Source organism: Geotrypetes seraphini, chromosome 4 (assembly GCF_902459505.1).
Source record: "Geotrypetes seraphini chromosome 4, aGeoSer1.1, whole genome shotgun sequence".
Lineage (NCBI taxonomy): Eukaryota > Metazoa > Chordata > Amphibia > Gymnophiona > Dermophiidae > Geotrypetes > Geotrypetes seraphini.
Genome location: NC_047087.1, coordinates 180,523,242 through 180,544,078, shown reverse-complemented (window position 1 = coordinate 180,544,078; position 20,837 = coordinate 180,523,242). Strand labels below are relative to the sequence as shown.

Genomic DNA, 20,837 nt, shown 5'->3' with positions numbered 1-20,837 from the left:
TTCAAGTTGAGATCGGTGAAGCTGCTGAGGGTGGTAGATTGGAAGCTTTCTTGCCTTGTAGTCAGGGGTCATGCCATGGAGACACTTAAAGGCTACCATTAGTTGTTTGAAGATGGTGTGCAGGTGTATTGGAAGCCAATGAGCCTGATTCAGTGCAGGGGAGATGTGGTCGAAGCAGCCAAAGTTCTTTAGCAGTCTCACTGCTGTGTTTTGGACTCTCTGTAGCCGGTGTTGCTCCTTGGTCAGTAGACTGGTGTATAGACCATTGCAGTAGTCCAAGCAGGACAGTACAAAGGCATATAACAGCTGGGTGGAGTCAGTGTCAGACATGTAGCGGCGGATGGGTTTTAATTGTCATAGGTAGTAAAAGTAAGAGGATACTACTTTGGAGGTTTGTGCTGATTTTCAGGCTAGTATCCAGTGTGATGCCCAAGCTGGACACTTGGTCTTTGGGTTCCAGAGTGGTGATATCCCAGGAGATGTATAGGTGGGAGGCGAGGTAAGGGTCTCAGCAAATCCATAATAGTTCAGTCTTGGATGGGTTCAGTTGGATCTTATTAGCTGTCATCCATGCTTTAATAAGGGAATGAGAAGTTGCTAAGGCATGATCTGCATCACTTTGATGATGCTAGGCTTTCATAGAGTCTGCAGACTCCAGATTGCCATCTGTCAGGGTTGATAAGGGTTGTTGAGCCTTCTCCAGCTGTTCAGTGAGCTTGAGTAGTCTTGCTTTGAAGACAGGGACGTCCACAGTGGAGGGGGGGGGGTCTAAGGTAAGCTTGGAGGTGTTGGCTGATTGGGGAATGTCTTTCTTCAGGGCTAAGGTGCTGTTGAAGGTGATGAGATGGTGGTCAAACCAAGTTGAGATCTAGGGTGTTGCCAGAGTAGTGAGTGGGCAAATTGATAGTCTGGGTGAAGCTGAGGTCAGACAAGGTGTTGATGAGTCCAGTGACTGACCACTTAGGTTTGGAAAGTCAGGAATGTTGAAGTTTCCTAGTATCCATATGTGCTGGTGGGAGATGATGTTTCCCTATGAGGGCTAGAATGTTTTCTAGGGGAATGGTGAGTGGGGGTGGGGGGGTGGGGCTCTGTAGATGAGGGCAAAGATCCTTTTTTAATTTTGGCTGATGGTGAAAGTCAGGCATTCCAGGCCTTCAAAGGTAGATTGGTTTATGACTCAAGGATTTAGCTTCGCTTTTAGGATGGCACAACTCCACTTTTTTTGTCTATCTGTGATGATGCAAAGGTTTGGTAGCCTTCGAGATAGAGTTGTCCCAGTAGTACACTATCATTGTCAGGCAGCCAGGTTTCAGTGATGAGGAGTATATATTGTAGTTGGTATCAGACAGAAGGTCCAGGATGTGAGGAATTTTGTTGTTTACCGACCTGATGTTGATCAGGCCAGCAGATAGCACAGTTTTGGGGTCTTTTCAGAATGGCGTGGGATTGGGGTAAGGTCTTTCATCTGTGGAGTTCTCTTATATCACTGTATCTCCCTTGACCAGTGATCACTGGAATTGATATCGGGCTTGCAAGGCACATTGTGAGCTACTAGTCTGTTAACTGGGACTGGGGTTGTGGTGGAGGTAGTCTGGCGGGAGTAGTGATCTCGGAGGCAGGGGAGATTCTACAGAGGGATGCCCTCTGAGGCAGAGAGCTGGGTGCCTGGTAGAGCACAAGGTAGGAGAGAATAGTGAGCTCTATGTTCCCTAAACGGGGGAAAGGCTTTTGGGGCCTGCATATTAGGATTCCCAGTAGAAGGGATGGCTCTTCCGGGTCTTGTTGAGGGGGAGAGCCTCTTTGGGTAGAGGAGTTTTGCCCTTTTTCCTTGGCTTCAGATCGGATTTAGGACGGTGAGTGTGAGAGGTCTGTCAGTAGAGGATGGCTGGGTAATGCTTGTTGTGCTAGTGAGGGATGCGGCATCTGGAGCTTGCTTGGCAGAGCTGGCAGAGCAGTGGGGCGATGAGTAGATGGCTTGCACTGGGAGTCACAATGACTTGGGTCAGATGGGCAGCGACTCCTCCCATCCTCCTGATGCGCACAAAGGGCCCTTTGGGAGGGCCCCCTGTCAGGAGAGGCCCGCCTGGACACTTATCTACCCCTCTCACCCCCAGCCAGCCTTTGTCATCAGAAAGGTAGTTCTTTGATTGCTACAAAATTTTGTGAGAGACACCATATTCCTCCTCCAACAGGTGATGACTATCCTGGGAGCTCTATAGCCCCACTAATTGTTTCCTTTGACCTTTGCTTCCCAGAACCTCCCACTTTCAACCACCCATTACTCATATATGGGAGAGAAGGCTTGGTTCCCTTCCTTTTCCCATTACTCTAACAACCCCAAGGAGAACAAGACTTTATGAACTGGGCTGCAGCAGAGGATGATACCTCTTTGCTGTCTCCTCCTGAAGTACATCAGTAGGATCAGCCGTAGGATTATTCTTACCTCCGCTTCTTCCAAAAGTTCTCCAAAGCACTGCAACTTTGTCCTCCCCAGCTCCAGCAGACAGACACTCTTGCCTGTTTTGCTACCATAAATGAAAGGAGACAGTGGACTAGGGCCAATTTTTTCACCCCTCCATATTTGTGCCCTATCCAGCCAAACCACTCTTGGTAAGGCAATGCAACAGAACATGGAAATATACAAAGACTTTTCCCTTGCATAAAATGTAGGTTTCCTGTTATATGTGTAACAAATTTAAAATTAGATCTAAAAAATACTGACAGACTAGCCAGGAGTTGGGTTGTATCCAGACAGTTTAGTAAGATTTTCCAGATTTAAGTAATTGACATACAGTATGTGTAAGAAAAAGCAGCAACACAATTAGGAAGTACTTACAAATGTCATCTTCCTACAGACTTGGTTGCTCTAAGCTTTTATAAAATTAATATTTTATAAAGGAGACTTTCAATAAAGGTGGTACTATTGTTATTCAACTTTGTGCAAACTACTGTATATACTCGAATATAAACAGAGATTTTTGGGCCAAAAAAATGTCCCCAAAATGGAGGTCTGTTTATATTTGACCTGTTTGCAGGCTCCTGTCAGGCCTGCTATGAGACCTGGTGGGCCAGCGGTGGCCGGGACAGGAAGGATCCCTCCTGCTTCCTGTCCCAGCCCAATTATAATTATTTTTATCTCCCTCCCGTCTCCCCCACGTACCTTAAATATCCCTGGTGGTCCAACAGTGGCCTGGATGGGAGGGAGCTAAAAATAATTAGAACTGAGCTGGGACAGGAGGCACGATCGATCACCCCTGTCCCGGCCACTGCTGGACCATCAGGTCTCAGGGCAGGCCCGGTGGAATCCTGCAAGGCATCGGGAGGGAGGGGGAAAGGGTACAGAACCTGGCAAGGACGGAAGGGGACTGGGTGCAGAGACTGGCAGGGCTGGGGAGTGAGTGAGTGAGAGGGCTGAATGAAGGGCCTGGCAGAGCAGCAAGGGAGGGGGAACAGGGTGCAGAGCCTGGTAGGGCAAGGCACTGCACTTGAATATTAACACCCCTCCCCCAATTTATATTCGAGTCAACCTTTTTTCCTCCTTTTTTTGCATTGGGAGGGGGAAGCCTCGTCATTGCAGCACACGGCCCTGTAGGCAGGAGGGAGTGAGCTTTCCTCTTGCCGCTTTCTCTTCCAAAGGTACCGGGAGAGGGTTTCCAGGGATGTGGGAGGGGGTCCAGGAATTTTGGGGGTATGTGTGGGGGGCAGAGATGGGGAAGGTACGGGATATCAGGGGGATATCAGGATGTGAGGGGGGATGTGGGGGATATCAGGAGGATGTTGGGGATGTCAGGGGGAGAGGTGTAGTGATATGTGGCTCAGCTGATCCTGGCAGGGGGAATCCCCATCAGCTGAACTGCCAGAAATACCCCGAAAACCCAACTCAGTTGATGGTGATGGGAAGCCTATGGGTTTGTTTGGGATTTTTTCACTCTTTGGGTGGTGGGAGGGGGTCGTGACCACTGGGTGAGGGGGGAGGGGATCATGACTTAAATACTCCAGTAGTCTTCTTGTCAGTTTGGGCACCTTTGTGGAACTTAGACGCAACTCAGGTCTAATTGCCAGCATCTAAGTTCCCTCTAGGAAAGTTTTGATTATGGCTGGGGTATGTCCAGATTGAAGCCCGCCCATAACACACCTCCCAATACACCCCTTTGCTCTCTGGACGCGCATGTCCAGAAAGTTGGTTTTGATTATCGGCACTTGGATGTCCATGCTATTAGGATGTTCAAGTGCCAACTTAGGCTGGTTTTTGGATGTTTTAAACTTTTGATTATGAGCCCCATAGTCTCTATTTAGGGCCCCTTTTACAAAGCTACGATAGTGAGTCCTGTCACAGAAAATGCGACGCAGCCCATAGGAATTCAATAGGTTAGATGATGTTATATCTAATGAGAAACTGCTTGATTTTTCACGGCTGCAACAATCATTTGGCATTTTAAAGTCTCAACAGTATAGGTGGTTGCAGTTGAAGCAGGCTATTCAGAGTGGGTTCCCTGAATGGAAAAACTTAAAAACTTATTATAGCTTGCAGATCCTTTGCTACCAGACAGATCTAGTAGGGCATCAGGCCGCCCAATGGTACAAATTGATTTCTGAATTTTTAAATAAGAAACCAAAAAATAGTCTTAGAGATATTTGGAGCATCGAGACAAAACAGTATATTTCTGTGTCTCGTTGGTCACGAATTTGGACTTGGAGGTTGAAATGTACAGCGTCCGCATCTATGAGACAAACATGGTTATTTTTATTGCATAGGATTTTTTGGACCCCAGTTCGATTACAAAAAAATAGATAATTCTAAATCTAATAGATGCTGGTATTGTCATATTAATATAGGGACTCTGGATCATCTGTTATATTTTTGTCCATTGATACTTAGTTTCTGGAAGTCAATTTGGGGTCAAATAAATCTCATTCTTGAATCATCTATTCCCTTAACCTATGAAGCCGTAATTTGTGGTACATTACTACACGTTAAGCCTACTTTAGATAAATATAAAAGTTGCCTTTTCCTGATCATGACGGGAATAGCTGTTCAAATGGTCACACATAATTGGAAGAGCCATGACAGAATTAATTACATTTTTTGGTGGGTAAATGTGTACCACATATAAATATGAAAAAATGACTGCGGAACGTTTGGGGACTAGTAAGATATTTAATAAAGTGTGGAGTCCATTGACTCCATTTGTTGCAGTGCAATAAGGGTCATGTATCTTTCTTTTTCATTAGATTTCCTTACACATCCGGGGGAGGGGGGGGGAAGGAAATGTATTTTAAGGAGTTATAATACTTATTTATAATACTGTAATCACATCATATGTATTATTGTATTAATAATTGAGATGAGGATGGGAGAAAATGATTTATGTATTACTTGTGTAGTTAATAGTGCGTTTTATGCAGTTTTTTATGTTCAGTCAATTGTATTGGACTAGCAAAGTTTGAAAATCAATAAAGATTTTTTTTTAAAAAAAGGCTTTGTAAAAGGGGCTCGTAGTGGGGTATTACTCAGTCTTTTATCAAAGGAATTAAAATTGGGAATTTTACTGCAAGAGTTCTAAATCAAAGATTTTTTTGCAATGCAAGAATATCTTCTTTTAAACATGAAAAATCCATTTGTACCTCTGTCTTGTTAATAAAGATGAGCTACCATGATAACCAATTGTATTCAGGAATATATCAATATCTATTTTCACCGACTACTTTTTTAATACCTATGATGAGTTATTTTTTTACAGCCATTAACTAACATTTCTTTCAGATTGAAAGAGGGTTAGAAAGCATAGAGATGGCCAAAAGGGTAGAGGAGTAGCGCTATATGTGTGAAATAATATTAAAGCAACTGAAATACAGGGGCCCTGAGGATCAGAGGAAGTATTATGGACCAGCTTGAAGAGGGGTCTATGACAATTGGTAGGAAGACAATTCGTAGGATATGACAGTTAGTAAGATGACAGTTGCTAGGAAGATCCTCCAACTGTCGCCCTACCAATTGTTGGAAATAGGAAGCTGATCCTTGCCCCCCTAACTCCCCAGAAGAAACAGCAGCTTGGCGGCACCCCTTCGGAAGAACCCCCCTCCCCCCCATCAAGAAGCAGCTTGGTGGGAAACAGCAGCTTGGTGGCAACTCCTCCAGAAGACCCCTCCCAACCCCCTAGAAGAAGCAGTGTGTAGGCCTACCACTCCTCTTCCTTCTCCTGTGCATTTGTTCACATATCCGCAGGCAGCAGCTGACCCAGAAGCGTTCCCTCTAATTTCAGAGGGAACCTTCCTCCAATGCAGAGGGAGCCTCTGATGTCAGAGGGAATGCTTCTGGGTCATCCATTACCCACTTATTTCTACATGGACCTTATAGTCGGCAAGAAAGAGAAGGAAGAGAAGTAGACCTACACGGAGAGGTATAAAAACCTGTGGGAGGGGGACACATAAGAACATAAGAATTGCCACTGCTGGGTCAGAGCAGTAGTCCATCGTGCCCAGAAGTCCACTCATGCGGTGGCCCTCTGGTCAAAGACCAATGCCCTAACTGAGACCAGCCCTACCTGCGTACGCTCCGGTTCAGCAGGAACTTGTCTAACTTTATCTTGAATCCCTGGAGGGTGTTTTCCTCTATAACAGCCTCCGGAAGAGGGTTCCAGTTTTCCAGCACTCTCTGGGTGAAAAACTTCCTTACGTTCGTACGGAATCTATCCCCTTTCAACTTTAGAGAGTGCCCTTTCGTAATCCCTACCTTGGATAACGTGCCCTTGGATAACGTGCCCTTATCTATTCCCTTCAGTATCTTGAATGTTTCTATCATATCCCCTCTCAGTCTCCTCTTTTCAAGGGAGAAGAAGCCCAGTTTCTCTAATCTCTCACTGTACGACAACTCGTCCAGCCCCTTAACCATCTTAGTCGCTCTTCTCTGGCCTATGCAGAGAGGTACAAAAAATTCATGGGAGGAGGACACCCTACCTTGGATAACGTGCCCTTGGATAACGTGCCCTTATCTATTCCCTTCAGTATCTTGAATGTTTCTATCATATCCCCTCTCAGTCTCCTCTTTTCAAGGGAGAAGAAGCCCAGTTTCTCTAATCTCTCACTGTACGACAACTCGTCCAGCCCCTTAACCATCTTAGTCACTCTTCTCTGGCCTATGCAGAGAGGTACAAAAAATTCATGGGAGGAGGACACAAAGAAGTACATACTGTGGGAGAGACCCCCGGGGGAGGGCCTCATGTTCCGATGCAGTAGGCCTACACGGAGAGATACAAAATACTGTGGGGGGAGGGGGGCACAAAGAGGTACCTGTAATAGGATGACAACTGATAGGAAGGCAGTTAGTAGGATTTTCCTATCAATTGTCATATCCTACAAATTTGTCTTCCTACCAGTTGTCTGGATCCCCTTTTCCTGAGCAGTAACTCCTGCATCAAGTAGCTATAGTTCGTGTTCCTCTTTCCCACATGCATCAGTTTCCATTTGTTCACATTAAATGTCATATGTCATATGCCATTTTGATGCCCAGTCTCACAAGGTCCTTTTGCAATTTTTCACAATCATCTTGTGATTTAACAATTTTGAACAACTTATGGCATCAGCAAATGTAATAATCCTACTAGTTATTCCTAACTCTAGATCACTAATAAAATATGTTAAAAAGCAGCATCCTAGCATAGACCCTATACTACCACTACTATTTATTATTTATATAGTGCTGAAAGGCTTACACAGTGCTGTACATTTTGACATTTAATAGAAGGTCCCTGCTCAGAAGAGCTTACAATCTAACTTGAACATGATTTATAAGGTTGGGGTACAACACTATCAGTATTTATCCTTCTCCATTGAGAATATTGACCATTTAAACCTACTCTTTGTTTTATATCTTGTAACCAGTTCTTAATCCATACTAAGACATTACCTCCTATCCCATGAGTTTCTGATTTTCTCAGATGTGTTTCATGAGGTACTTAGTCAAATGCCTTTTGAAAATCCAATTACACAATATCAACCAGCTCACCTTTATCTATATGTCCATTCAACCCTTCAAAGAAATGCAGTAACATAGTAAATGACAACAGATAAAGACCTGAACGGTCCATTCAGTCTGTCCATTAGTTATTCTCATTAGAAATACATGATTAAATTAACTTGTCTCTTCTTTGATATTTCTGGGCCATAGACTAAAGTCCACCTGTTAATGTCCTAGGTTCCAACTGCTGAAGTTGCCATCTAAGCTCACTCCAGCCTATCCAACCAGCCCATTTTTTGAAGAATATCTACCATAATGTCTGGTCAGTAACATCCTCATGTTCCAGTTAGTGGAGTTCCCATTGATGCCCTCCTCAGCCATCCTACTCCGAATCACCAAATATGGGACACAAACCGTACAAGTTTTTCCAAAACCGGCCTTAGCTTTTTAATTTATATCATTTGTTTGTTTTATAATTAGAGATCCTTTGTGTTTATCCCACACTTTTTTGAAGCCCATCACCGTTTCCCTCTCTACCATCTCCCTCAGGAGGGCATTCCAGCCATCCACCACCCTCTCCGTGAAAAAGCATTTCCTAACATTACTCCTAAGTCTTCCTCCTTGTAACCTCAAGTTATGCCCTCTAGTTTTACCATTTTCCCTTCTCTGGAAAAGATTTGGTTCAATATTAGTATCTTTCAAGTATTTAAATGTCTATCATATCTCCTCTGTCCCTCCTCTTGTCTAGAGCACTGTTATTCAACTGCCGGTCCGCGGACCCGTGCCAGTCCGCAGAAAATTTCTGCCAGTCCACGCAGGGCCAGCAAGATCGAATCAGCAGTTAAATTTCCTGCCGACTGTGGTTCCTGCTGACTGCTGTTCCTCACAGTCTCGGGCGATCAAGACAGGCTGCCGAAAAGGAGCCTTCCCTCTGTGAGTCTCGCCTGTTCGGAAACAGGAAGTTGAAACAAAATAGGCGGGACTAAGAGAGTGAAGGTCCCGATGTCGGCAGCCTGTCTTGATCGCTGCCCCTGCCGAGTTGCTGAAGAGGGCCGCGGGGAAGGTGCAAGTGGAAGGGAGAGAGCTGCAGGTACAAGGGAGATGGTCAGCATGTGCGGGAGCAAGATCCTAGGGAGCCTTCGACAGTGGCTGTCTCCCGTCCCAGCAGCTCTCCTACTTGCCAGGGCAGTGATTCACCGGCAACTTCCTCTTTCCTCAGAGGCAGCAACAGACCCAAGGCTGCCTAAGTAAATCACTGCTGCAGGCAAGTACTGAGAACTGTTGGAAGGGGAGGAAGCCACTGTAGGAGGCTGGAAAGCTTCTGGATAAAGGGAGAGCTGCTACTAGACCTGGAGGGAGCTAGAAGGAGAGATACTGCTTGGAGAGGAGGAGGGAAAGGGATGGGAAGAGAGTTAATGTTGGATAGGGGGAGGAGGGAAGGGAGAAGGAAAAAGGAAGGAGGGAAGGGAAAAGGAAACAGCTGGCAGGGAGATTACAGGAGGGGAAGAAGGTCAGGGTGGAATGGAGAAATCAGATGAGGGAAAGGGGAGAGAGGAATGAGAAAGTAGAGTGAGATTGATGCTGGAAAGGGTCAGCAGAGAAATGAGAGAGGGATAAAGATGCTAGATCTGGTGTAGGAGAGATAAAAATGAAGAAAAAGGTGAAGCTGGAATGAATGATGTAAAAAGGAGAGAGGAGGCACAGGCTGGATGGACAGGGGAGAGGGGCATATAAAGAAGTTAGATAAATATGGAAGGGGGAGAGGGCAGACAGTGGATGGAATGGGCAGATGCTGGATTGAAGAGACAGGGCAGACGCTGGAAGGAAAAGAGTGAAAAGAAGATGAAAGCAGAAACCAGAGACAACAAATAATTTTATTTCTATTTTGTCATTAGAATATATCAGATTTGAAATATATATCCTGCTAGAGACGTAACTGGAGACTGCAGTATTCTGTTAGCATAATATTTTTGTGTAGCATTCTATAATAACTTGGCTTGTTCAGTTTTCTTGATAGTAGACGGGATATATCTGAAGGGGAGGGGAGACAAGGGTTTTGTTAGTCCGTGCTCTGTATATTTGTATTTATAAAATCACAATTGTTCAGAATATTGTTTCTTTTTATACTTTAATAAAATGCGTTCAATATAAAATCATAATTGCGGTGCAGATGGTTTGCGGGGACCGAGCTCGCGGAGATGGGGCAGAAATGTTTTTTTTTAAATTTCAGTCTTGATAGTTTGCCGGTCCACAAAATAATTATTTTATTTCTGCTTGTCCACGGGTGTAAAAAGGTTGAAGAACACTGCTCTAGAGTATACATGTCTTCCAGTCTCTTCTCGTACTTCTTTTAGTTCAAACCCCTTACCATTTTTGTCACTTTCCTCTGGACCACTTCAAGTCTTTTTATATCCTTTGCCAGATACGGCCTCCAAAACTGAACACAAAACTCCAAGCGTGGCCTCACCAATGACTTATACAGGAGCATCAACACCTCCCTTCTATTGCTAGTTTTTCCTCTTTCTATACAGCCTAGCATCAATCTGGCAACAGCCACCGCCTTATCACACTGTTCAGATGCCTTTAGATCCTCAGACACAATCACCCCAAGGTCCCTCTGTCTGTGCTTATCAGCCTCTCACCTCCCTCGGATTTCTACCCCCCAAATGCATCACTCTGCACTTCTTTGCACTGAATTTTAGTTGCCAGACGTTAGACCATTCTTCTAACTTTTGCAGATCCTTTTTCATGTTTTCTACTCCCTCTGGGGTGTCCACTCTGTTACAAATCTTGGTATCATCCACAAAAAGGCTAACCTTACCTTGTAACCCTTCAGCAATGTCGCTCATAAACAAATTGAACAGAATCAGTCCCTTGTTCAAAGTTGTTAAAACGCATGCGGATTGTGAAAAATTGCAGGCAGACCTTAGGAAATTGGCAGATGAAATTTAATGTGGACAAATGCAAAGTGATGCACATTGGGAAGAATAACCCAAATCACAGTTACTGGATGCTAGGGTCCACCTTGGGGGTTAGCGCCTTGGGGGTTAGCACCCAAGAAAAGGATCTGGGTGTCATTGTAGACAATACTATTAAACCTTCCACCCAATGTGCGGCGGCAGCTAAAGAAAGCAAACAGGATGCTAGGAATTATTAAAAAGGGATGGTTAACAAGACTAAGAATGTTATAATGCCCCTGTATCACTCCATGGTGCAACCTCATCTAGAGTATTGTGTTCAATTCTGGTCTTCTTATCTTAAGAAAGATATAGTGGCACTAGAAAAGGTTCAAAGAAGAGCAGCACAACAAAGAAAAATGGGGAGACCCAATGATCCACAGTGAAAAACAATCTTCCGATGAAAACAAAAAACTGTGGATACAGATGTTCTGGAGATAATTTATTATGTACTGACATATAAAAACATGAAAATTCAATGAAAAAAGTACAATGATAAAAAATACAGTGGTAAAAATCCAACCAGACCCTACACGGTCCATGTTTCAGTCTATTATCTTTAATCAAAAAAACGCTACTTCAGCTTGTCTGCGGTATTCTTTGCTCACATGTTTAAAGACAATAGACTGTTTTCAGTCCAATTCTTTATATGTGAGTTTGCAAACAATTAGACCCCTGAGGAAGGCGTGTTTGCCGAAACACGGACCGTGTAGGGTCCGGTTAGATTTTTACCACTGCATTTTTTATCATTGTATTTTTTTCATTGAATTTTCATGTTTTTTATGTCAGTATATAATAAATTATCTCCAGAACAACTGAATCTACAGTTTTTTGTTTTTGTTTTCATCAAAGAAGAGCAACCAAGATGATAAAGGGGCTAGAACTCCTCACGTAAAAAGGTTAGTGCACTTCAGCTTGGAAAAGAGATGGCCAAAGGGAGATATAATTGAAGTCTACAAAATCCCGAGTGGAGTAGAACGATTACAAGTGGATTGATTTTTCACTCCATCAAAAATTACAAAGACTAGGGGTGACACTTGATGAAGTTACAGGGAAATACTTTTAAAACCAATAGGAGGAAATTTTTTTCACTCAGAGAATAGTTAAGCTCTGGAACACATTGCCAGAGGTTGTGGTAAAAGCGTAGCTGGTTTTAATAAAGGTTTGGACAATTTCCTGGAGGAAAAGTCCATTGTCTGTTATTGATAAAGACATGGGGGAAGACACTGCTTGCCCTGGATCGGTAGCATGAAATATTACTACTCCTTGGGTTTCGGACAGGTACTAGTGACCTGGATTGGCCACCGTGATAATGGGCTACTGGGCTTTTGTTCAGTACTGATCCTCCGAGTTAATTCCATTAATGACCACTCTCTGGCATCTGTCCATCAGCCAGTTTCTGATCCAGTTCACCACTTTGTGCCCTAACTTCAGCCCATGGAGTTTATTCAAGTGCCTCTTATGAGGAACAGTGTCAAAGGCTTTGATGAAATCTAAGTAAATTACATCTAGTGCATGTCCTTGATCCAATTCTCTGGACACCCAGTCAAAGAATTCAATCAGGTTCATTTGGCATGATTTATCTTTGGTAAACTCATGTTGCCTCGGGTCTTGTAATCCATTAGTTTCTAAGAATTTCACTATCCTTTCCTTCAGCAACATTGCCATTATTTTTCCAATAACCAAAGTGAAGCATACCATAGAAACATAGAAACATAGAAAAATGACGGCAGAAAAGGGCTATAGCCCATCAAGTCTGCCCACTCTACTGTCCCACCCCATTAAGTCAGAGTGTTGCTCGATCCACGTAGAGATCCCACGTAGATGTCCCATTTATTCTTAAAGTCGAGCATGCTAGTGGCCTTGATCATCTGCACCGGTAGCTTGTTCCAGTGATCCACCACCCTTTCTGTAAAGAAATACTTCCTGGTGTCATCACCAAATCTCCCTCCTCTGAGTTTGAGCGGGTGCCCCCTTGTGACTGAAGGTCCCTTAGGAAAGAATATGTCGTTTTCCACCTCGACACGACCCGTGACGTACTTAAATGTCTCAATCATGTCACCCCTCTCCCTGCGCTCCTCTAGAGAGTAGAGCTGCAACTTGCCCAGTCTTTCCTCCTTGAGTCCGGAGACCATCCTAGTGGCCATTCGCTGGACCGACTCAACTCGAAGTACATCTTTACGGTAATGTGGCCTCCAGAATTGCACACCGGCCTGTAGTTTCCCATTTCATCTATGCGACCACTTTTGTGAAGAGGGACCGCATCCGCTCTTCTCCAGTCCCGTGGAAACTTTCTGTCTCTAAAGATTTATTGAACACATCTTTATGAGGACCCACCAGAATCTCTAAGAGCTCCCTCAATATCCTAGGATGGATCCTGTCCAATCCCATAGCTTTGTCCACCTTCAGTTTTTCAAGGTGTTCATAAACTTTCTTCCATGAGCAGTGCGGTATCCACTCCATTTGCAGGTGTGAGACTTTGCTAACCAATCGTGGTCCTTCTCCAAGTTTTTCTTCTGTACATTGGTGAGGCAAGATTTCCCTTGACTAAATCCATGTTGGTTTTCTCTCATTAATCCATGCTTATGTATATGTTCTGTCATTTTGTTCTTTATAATAGTCTCTACCATTTTGCCCAGGCACTAACATCAGACCCACTGGTCTATAATTTATTTATTCAATTTTCTATACCGTTCTCCCAAGGGAGCACAGAACGGTTTACATGAATTTATTCAGGTACTCAAGCATTTTTCCCTGTCTGTCCTGGTGGACTCACAATCTACCTAATGTACCTGGGGCAATGGGATTAAGTGACTTGCCCAGGGTCACAAGGAGCAGCGTGGGTTTGAACCCACAACCTCAGGGTGCTGAGGCTAGCTTTAACCACTGTGCCACACACTCCCATCCTATAAATTCCCAGATCTCCTCTGGAACCCTTCTTAAAAATCAGCATCACATTGGCCACCCTCCAGTCTTCTGGTACTATGCTGGATTTTAAAGAAAACTTATAAATTACTAACAATACCTCTGCATGTTCATTTTTTACTTCTATCAGCACTCTGGGATGTGTACCTTCCTGTCCAGGCGATTTGCTACTGTTCAGTTTGTTAAACTGACTTATTACAGACATTTGTTTGAGTTTCTCTGATTCATCAGAATTGAATACCATTTCTGGCACCGGTAATTCCCCCACATCTTCCTCAGTGAAGACTGAAGCAAAAAATTAATTTAATCTCTCCGCTATGACCATGTCTTCCCTGACAGCACCTTTAACCTGTTCTGAGCTCTTTGGGGACAACAGGATATAAAATGAATTAAATAAATAAATTATATCACTCGCTTTAACCATCCAACTTATTCTCTTCCCGGCTTATTGCTTTTAATTTACCTATAAAAGATTTTACTGTGTTTTTGCTTTCAACGCAATCTTCTTTTCAAGGTCTCTTTGCCTTCCATATTAGCGCCTTGCATTTGACTTGCCATTCCTTGTACTCTTTACAATTATTTTTAGTCGTATCCTTCTTCCACTTTCTGAAGGATTCTCTTAACTCTAATAGCTTTCTTCACCTCACTCGTTAGCCATGCTGACTGCCGTTAGTTTTCCTTCCTCCTTTTTTAATACATGGAATATATCTACTCTGGGCTTCCAGGATGGTATTTTTGAATAACATCCATGCCTGATGTAAATTTTTTAACTTTGCAGATGGTCCCTTACGTTTCTTTACCATTCTCCTCATGTTATAATAGTCTCCTTTTTTTAAAGTTAAATGCTGTTGTATTGGATTTCCTGTGTGAACTTATTCCAGGGATTATATGAAATCTGGTCATGTTATAATCACTGTTATCAAGCAGCCCCAGCACCATTACCTCCCACACCAATTTATGTGCTCCACTAAGAATTAGGTCTAGAATTGCTTTGCCTATTAGTTCCATTATAGTGGGAGATTCAATCACTAAGCATGTAGCCAGTGGCTAGGTGGCCAGTGGACATGAGGATCGCTTGGTCACTTGCCTGCCTGGTGCAAAGATGTTGGACCTGCCTTGACTTCTCTGAAAAAAGCTGTATATATAAATGATATATTTTTTTCTGCAGTATGCTGTGTATTTTATCCCCCCTCCCTTGGTGGTATTAGCTCCAATGCTCATAGAAATTCTATACCAGTATGCAGTTAATACGATGATATTGTGTGTATATGAATGAAAGGAATTATGGTAGACAATTAGCACTATTATTATAGGGACAGGGTCTGAGGCAGAGCTTGGGAAGGTCTGGGGTGGAGCTTTTGCTCCTCCCCCAAACAAAAAAGCATTCCGCTGCCTATAGCGGAATTAGAAAAGGTTCAGAGGACGATGAAAATGGTAAGAGATGGGTTGACTTCCCTATGAGGAAAGGCAAAAGCGGCTAGGGCCCTTCAGCTTGGAGAAGATCAACTTTTAAAAGTTTAACCAAAATACAGTATAGTAATTCATTCAATAAACAATATACCACCATAGGTTTGATGTTGTTTTGTTTTGCTTTTGTTTGCCCTTTTTATTTGCTAATCGTCTTGCCCAAGACCGCTAGTACCCTGGCACTAAGGTCTAAGCAGCTGAAGTGAAGGTGAAATAACAGCTAGAAAAACGGATGAAGGCCGGCGCCTCAGGCTACAACAGAGGAAGGATTTGGGATAAGCGGAAGCAGGAGGCAGTAGCAACATTCCGCCGGGGACTCTCTGAGATGCGCCGGCAGCAGGTCCCCTCCGGGGAACTCCGCCCAGCCGGCTGCCCGCAAGACCTGGAATGGCGAACAGGAACGGGCGGAGCCGGGTAAACAGGCGCCACTGCATTCCTGTCATTCTCTAGCGGCGGGAGGAGCCCAGGGAGTCCAGAGGGCGCCGGACGCACAAGCCATTCACGTCCTTCTGCGCTGTGAGATGGTGCAAAACGTCACAGTTAACCTGAGGGGCTGAGGACCCGCCCCTCGGTGGTATGTTCGGTCACCTTAGCTCAGTTTCCCGCTTCGGGCTCAGGTAAGAAGCGCTGTTTACTGGTTTCTCCTCTCATTTCCTTCAGTTCTGCGCTGTTTGAAAACTGGAGAATGTGATATGGGAGAAAGCGATGTACCGGTACAGGATGGCATAGGAGGAACACAGCATTCTTGTTATAGGTATAATATATAACGTTCCTTCCCTCCTCGGATTGGTTTGGGGGAGAGAAAAGTACGTTTACAATGCATCTGGGTTCTTTTCTGGCTACTTTGCTTTTACATTCTACCGTCCCTTTCTGAAAACTAAAGGCAAAGTGTCTGTGTTCCAACTCATAGCCGCTAGGGTTCTGTGGCTTTTATAATCCCTCTTTGCGCACTTGAGAATTATACAGTGAGACTAGAGTCTGCGGTTTAGGATGGAATTTCCACACACAGCTGATCTCAGCAGTCTGCGAGAGAAAGGTTGTCCAGCTCTGTTGTGTCCAGAAAGAATTTCTGCTGAGTTGCCTGTTGTTCTATTTTATTGGGCAGTAATTAAAGTGACTCTTCATCTTTCCACAAAACAGATAAGAATTGGGAGTGGAAAGAGCAGGAACACACCTGGGTCGTGCAGGCGTCTTATTTTTCCAGGCACATGTTTCTGAGGGGCACTTCCATTTTTGTTTGTCCTAGGTGAAGTATATATATCCTCACTGGACAACAATATTAGGAATTAATGATGTAATACAACATGACTTTCTGATTATTCATATTCATTTATGGGAGAACTCTACTGATCACTGAAATTTCCATGCACATTACAGAAGACTTACATTTTTCTGGCTGTCATGAGAAAACAGTTATGAATTTTTTTGTAAATGCTTTATTGTAAACTAATGCTGTTTTAAAAGCAGGGGAAAATCTTCTCTTGCTGTATGCCTTTGGACTTCTCACCTGGCCACTCTTCCCTCTAAGAATTGAGGAGGAGTCCTCCAACTGTGTTGCTGCCAGTGGGAGGGGCAGGTGCTTCAATATTGTGCTTTTAATTGCTAGGGACAGGCAGGTTCCCTGGAGTCCTGCAGAGCTTGCCTGTGTCTCCCTATTGAAATATGAGAAACAGCACCTCCCACTGGTAGGACTGTCCGTCCTGGGGCCTGATGATCAAAACTCCATCCCTAGAAGAAATAGCACACATCTCATACAAGCCCCTTCCCCCTAATGCCCTAAGCCAGGGGTCCCCAAAGTCCCTCCTTGAGGGCCGAATCCAATTGGGTTTTCAGGAGTTCCCCAATGAATATGCATGAGATCTCTGTGCATGCACTGCTTTCAATGCATGTTCATTGGGGAAATTCTGAAAACCCGACTGGATTCGGCCCTCAAGGAGGGACTTTGGGGACTCCTACCCTAAGCAAATGGAATACAAATTTGATGCATGCTAGTAAAGTGAAAGCAAGGGGGATGAACTTGACCGACCATGCACACTAGAGCTGCGCTTACTGCCAGGCAAAACGGGAAGTGCAAGAGTACATTGGCACCCTTCCCCCCCCCCCCCAATGACATGGAATATAAGCTCCTCTTCTCTCCAAAAAGTTTTGCAGTTTAAATCCCCTAATAGGTTCACACCTAAGTGTAGGAAAACAGGCGCCAATGACCATCCTTATCCCTGGCTTTGCTTAGACTCACAGATATGGTATTTTTTCTCACTGTTCAAGTTCAAGTTCAAGTTTATTAATATTTGATTAATCGCTTAATCGGTTTGCTAAGTGATGTACAAAATCATAAATTAAAAATACAAATAGAAATAAGGACAGATCGAATGACACATATTTAACAAAAAACCAAATGATAAATATTTAACAACAAGACAGACTTGAGTTGGGAGGAGAGGGGGGAAAGTTACAAGTTTTTCATATTGAAGAGAAAACAAAAAAGGAAAAAACAAAAGGGGACGGGGGAATTGTAAAAAGCTAAGTATAAAAAACAATTCTAAAATTTAAATGTTAAAAGCATCTTTAAAAAGATGGGTTTTTAGATATTTTTTAAAAGAGGTGGGGTCTTTTTCATTTTTAATATATTGTGGTAGGGAGTTCCACCATTGGGGGCTCATTACTGTAAGATTATATTGCTGACTGTCAGCACTACAGACTGCACAGACTTTTCTCGTTTCAAAAGAAGCCAAACCCCAGCAATTTAATATGAAAAAAATACAGAAGGAACCCTCTCTTCAAAACCCAAATACCATCCCTGACTTGGTAGTGTGTTTTCAGCATTAAGGCCAGCATTAGTGTCTATGCTGTTTTCTGGTTATTAAAGCAAATACATAATTGCCTTGACTTGAATTCATTTCAATGCATTTAAATACAATTTGTGCTGTTGTTCAGTACACAGATTATCATACATGCTGGAGGGTTTTCTGCATGACTGTGCAGATTAACAAGCATGTAGTTCTGCTGCTAATAGCTCCTAGCACTGGCATTAGGTTTTTGAGCATTCTCTCCCTCTCCCCAGTGTTGTATCAGAAGGTAATTAGGGATTTACATCCTTATTCTCTGACCCTAGCTCCTCTTTTCTTCTTCCTTCAGTCCTTCTTTTCTTCTGTACCTTCTATCTTCTCATGGATCGATGTAATAAAGTACAGGAGACTTTGTGTGTTCCTGTCAGGGCTGGTCCAGCCATTAGGAAAGAGGCTAGGTAGTCACTTAGGGCTAGATTCACTAAGCAAACCGATCGTGTACCGATTGGTTTGCAACCAGATTTCTCTCCGGCCCAATTCATTAACCTCTCCTGCGATCCGCTTCCAATCCGTGCATACAAATGAGGGGAAATGCTTGCAAAGTAAACAGGGACGCGATTCACCAAACAAATTTTTGAAACTGACTGGGCTGGCTGATCAACCCAAGAAGTGACTGCTGAGGACCAGTCGAAAACATCTTTCCGACTCTCCAGCTCCATTGAAGCCCTGCTGTCTGCTGCCCCAATCTCTCCTGCCTGCTCTGCCCCGAATCACCGCCCTGCTCTGCCCTGGTTTTCTCCTGTCAGCCGCCCCGAATCTCTCCTGCCCTTCCCCGCACTGCAACCCCTTAGTTTTAACCTGCGGGTTTAAAGCGAGTTAAAACCACGGGTCCGCTGGGCTACAAAAAGGCATTTCCCACACAGGAAAGCTAGGGACTTCCCTCCACTTCAAAATCACTGAGCTCTGGAACAACCTTACCTCCCCTCTTTGGAACTTGAGCTCTCTCCAAGTTTTCCGCAAACATCTGAAAACCTGGCTTTTCTTAAAAAAATGTAAGTCTCCCTCCAACTTAGGAATCAAGGAAACTCTTATATCTTGGCATCCCAAGTCCTCTAAATTTTCTTCACACTTCTTCTACCTCTAACCCTCTGTTGTAGTTCCTTCCTATTTCTCCTACTGTAAACCGCGTCGAGCTCTACGAACATGGAGATGATGCGGTATACAAACCTAAGGATTAGATTAGATTAGATTAAAAAGTTAAATTTTTTTTAAAAAAGTCACGGCTCAGAGGGGTCTTGACGCATGTGCAGACCATCTACAGATGGTCTGCGCATGCGCGGGATCGCACACTAGTGATTCATGTTGGCCAAATGAGGGTGTTCCTCTGATCGCCCTCATTTGAATTTTTTCCATTAGTGAATTTGTCGGGCCTGCTGGGATTGGCCACAGAAGAAAGGTTAGTGAATCTAGCCCTTAGAGCAGCAGCTTCTAGTTTTCACCAAAGAACACCTTCAGTCAAAGCAAAAAAAAAAAAAAAAAGATTGTGCTAGCTACACAAAGAAGTAGTTTACCAGCAGGAAGGGTGGGATTTTTCAAAGAATTCATTTACACAGATTATTCTGAGAGGAGTGGTGTTAGGGTGATCAAGATTGTTGAAGTTGGAGGACCAAAGGGCCTAAAAGTTAACCGGGGGAGGTTGCAAAACTTAGTTTGTACCTTTATATTCAAATGATTCTTAAGCATAAGCTGCACAGACTTCAAATGGATATCAGCACATCCGCCTTGAACTGCAAGGTAATGGCGGAATACAAATCACTAATGTAATTTAAATTTTCTGGTAATGAAGGTATTAGCTGTTTAAGTCCAGATACAAAAAAGTGTGCAAAGATGTAGGGGCTGATTCTATAAAGGGCGCCTAATTGGCCCCCTCTTTTACAAATGCATAGTGCGGGTTTTAGTGCTGGCAGCGGCGGTAACTGTTTTATGAATCTCCTGTTCTTACCTTTACTGAATCTCCTGCAACGAAGCTGAAACTGCTGTGCATGTTTGTTCATCTTTTAATTCACAAATGATTATACGATATGGAACTATTGTAAAATATCTGCTTTAAATTTAACGTATTGCAGCACAGGATATATGGACTCCTGAGGAAGGTATATGTTACCAAAACAGGAGCCTTGTTGGAGTCCCTAGAATATCCATTCTATCTGTATTTTACTGCTTCATTATTGTTAATAAAGTGGCTTGATTTTAGACTCATGCTCTCATCCTATTTCTGGCCCTTCCACTTTTTGTATTTTGGGTTTGTTTGTTTTTTTTGTGATTCGCTACCCCTTTTGTTTTTCAACTTGTTTTTCAGCCACTGTTTCCAAAATGGTATAGTCCATTATATAATTTTGTGAGTGTTTTTTTCTGTATTTTTGGCAGTGTCTTCAAGATTCATAGAGTGGTGTCATTGAGTTGTCTTTCTTTCCTTCTCTGATGAAATCACAGCCTTGTCTTCTATGCCGTCAGCTGCAGGGATTCAATGCAAGCCTTTCAGCTTGAATTGTCACCTCCCCTTACAGGTAACTGCACTCTGATGTTTCAGAGAGTTCAGCATGTGAAAAGAACAATAAGACAGTCATTCGTTGCTCATAGTACCAGCCTGCTTTTCCTGCCTGATTTCTTACAATAATGTTATGTTTGTGTCCGAGATTTTTGCCTTATGACATCTCAGGTTGTAACAGCATTTGAAGAAGCAGG

The 20,837-nt window shown here is 43.5% G+C and overlaps 1 protein-coding gene across 7 annotated transcripts in view; it reads left to right on the top strand.

The window, feature by feature from the left end:
- The first annotated feature begins 15,593 nt into the window (after positions 1 to 15,593).
- The window catches only part of KIFC3 (kinesin family member C3), a 184,542-nt gene continuing 179,298 nt past the window's right edge, over positions 15,594 to 20,837 (top strand). For 3 of the 7 annotated variants that reach the window (XM_033942231.1, XM_033942229.1, XM_033942230.1), the window contains exons 1-2: positions 15,594 to 15,923; positions 20,520 to 20,659. The gene's annotated coding sequence lies outside the window, so the exon portion shown is untranslated. The other 4 variants (XM_033942223.1, XM_033942225.1, XM_033942226.1 and 1 more) reach the window with 3 other exon arrangements.